Genomic DNA, 2,913 nt, shown 5'->3' on the forward strand with positions numbered 1-2,913 from the left:
TCCGAACAACTTCCCCTTCAGGAGTCACTGATTTTCTCGACATATTCACTTCAGAATGTAAACTAACATCTTTGCAAAATTGTGTCGTTGTTGTTAACGCAATTTACCGCAGTATTAAATGTCTGAGACAGCGTCGAGTTAACATCTCTTTAAAACTTAGCGAATTCCTTTAAGGCGAAGCTGTTGTCTGAGCTTCCGGACAAAATACATGTACCAACGTGTTTAGCTTAACAGCTTAGAGACTTTCCCTCTGTCATGTAATTCGACATTGGCTGTTTGTTTGGTGACTTACCTATAAAACATCAAACACCCCTACAATTTGGATGCGAAACAATGCGTTCCGGTTGTTGAAGCGTTTACTGAAGACATATTGTTCATAAGATGCACTTTTAAAATTAAATTTGTAAGCCTTCATTCTTGTTCAAAGATTTTCAATTTTCTAATAAATTAATTGTTCTATGACTTGCACACAATCCACCGAGTTGAAAGCCATTTTCCCTCGTGTTATGTGTATTATGATCGCAATGATGTAAAGTTGAACGAAAAGTCAAGGTCGACGCAGAATTCTTGTTTACCGGTTTATTCCAACAATATGTGGAACATAATAAAAAAAACCTACAAAGACACAATACAATTGATTACATAATGAAATACAGCGCTCACATATATAATTCCTAACATGTAAATTCAGTGCATACATATTTGACCCGTTCACACACAATAGGTTATTAAAAAATAGGAATAACTTTACAATGACTGACTTCATCATAATCAATAGTTGAAATTACTTACACAAATTACTTATACATAATTATATTGAATACAATTATCCTTATCAATCAGCGCTTGTTTACATTATCACATACAATCAATCGAAAACTATCATCTCTGTAAAAGAGACATGTAAATCACATTTTACATCATGTTGATTTAAATAGAGCTATCTATGTATCGATTGAATATACATGTACGTAAGATAAAGCTTCTGTTAATTTATAAAAAGTACAATTTCACAATATAATTAATGCTACTTTATCCAAAATCTCATTAATATAATAATTTAACATAAACCAATTACAGAAGAAGACTTTGTCACATCTATACGTGTACGTACCAGATCTAGAGAAGGGAAAGACTTCAAGACTCAAACCTCTGGATATAAATTACACCCACCGTTTAGCTCTGTCTATGAATGAATACTAAAAACCGCACCAAAACCTGAAACAAAGACAACTGGACTGACCACTAACGAAAACGAGGTAACACCTATATTTAGAACAATTACCTTATATGAACGTAACAAGGTAAGACAAGTGACATGTGACAACATCCTCACGTGTACAAAAACAACACATACGCGAACAGCACAATATACGCAGCGCAACAATTAATTTAATTTAAAAACATTTTATCACAGCCTTTATTAAAATATCAATATTTTCACATTGTTACAATGATACCATGGTGTTTCTTCTTATTTTGTTGATAATTTGTTTCAAAAGGGTGCCGTAGCTGATATAAAATTCAACACTAGAACTTGAAACCAGTTGACATTTTTATGTGATCATTGTTCTCTGAGTTGTCTCCCTTTAGCTATATTGTGTTAAAATGTGTATGTTGTAATTTTAGTGTCGGGGGTGATCGCCTCGCCCCTGTATCCGATGCGCTCCTCTTTTCTTCGGTCACAGCTTAAGATTTTATCATATTGTTTTTAATAATGAACCTTACACTGATTAATCTCCAGCTATCATTGCATTCTCTCTGGTACAAATTTACAGATTTGCATCTGATTAAAGTTATATCCCTTTTATTAAAATACATACATATGCAATTTTAGTTTCCTGATCTCAAGCATTTTGTAATCGTTTTCTTGGACTTAAATAGGCCTAACCTGATGTTCAATCAATTGACATATGCAAAGTCAACAACATCTGTTGAAATTGAAATATGTAGCTTTTCTTGTCAAGATATCGGAGGTCATTCATTCGCTATATTTTCATCCTCCTCCAGTATTTGTAATACCTATCTTTTCTAGTACCTGTCTTAATACATTAAGCTCGTGATTTCCCAATCAGTGGAAGGTCATATAATTTTCAGTCACAAATGGGGTTTAGAATCCAGATTCTTGAACTGTATGGACAGGTGGATTACCATCTGGCTTAAGTGTAGATTCACGGTAGTCTAGTGGCAGGACGCCGGGCTCGTGACCGAAGGGTTGCGGGTTCGGGTCACGGCACGGCACTGTGTTGCATCTTTGAGCTGTTCCAGTTTACTCAGCTGTAAATGAGTACGTTGTTGGGCAGTGCTAGAATTGTTGAATGCTAGCTGTTAGCGCCGAAATGGCAGCTCCGGATGTATGCTCCCAAGGGAGTCGAGAAAGATATTGGCTAGTTGCAAAGGCCCTATAACCATGGATAATAATTTGTGAACCGCTTTGAGACGAACTACTGTTGTGGGACCGCACAACGCACCAAAAATAGCGTGCGCACACCGTGCATACATCGTTCACACACCGTCCGCACATCGTCCACACGTGGTGCGCACAACTGTGCGATTTAGCAATCGTTCGCCCCGTTGTGCGATTCTCTCCGCACAACTGTGCGATTTAGTATCATTTGAAGATCAAAATTACGGAATGACAAAAATACGGAAAGCTTGTATACGATAATGTACACTGTGTATATATCTGTAATTTCTCATCACAATAATCAAGATTACACAATTTCACAATGCGTGTTACACAGTATTACAGCGACCGTAAGGCTGTCAAGAATGGGTTTGGCTCCAAGGTAACAGAACAGGTAAATAACAATTTTATGAGTGTCCGGAGTTTTACCTGACCAGTGCCTGACACACAGAGCTGATATGCGATACCGTTTGACCGTAATGAATAGTATTTGTTATTTGCATTCG

This window comes from Mizuhopecten yessoensis, unplaced genomic scaffold, assembly GCF_002113885.1.
Source record: "Mizuhopecten yessoensis strain PY_sf001 unplaced genomic scaffold, ASM211388v2 scaffold5667, whole genome shotgun sequence".
NCBI classification, from domain to species: domain Eukaryota; kingdom Metazoa; phylum Mollusca; class Bivalvia; order Pectinida; family Pectinidae; genus Mizuhopecten; species Mizuhopecten yessoensis.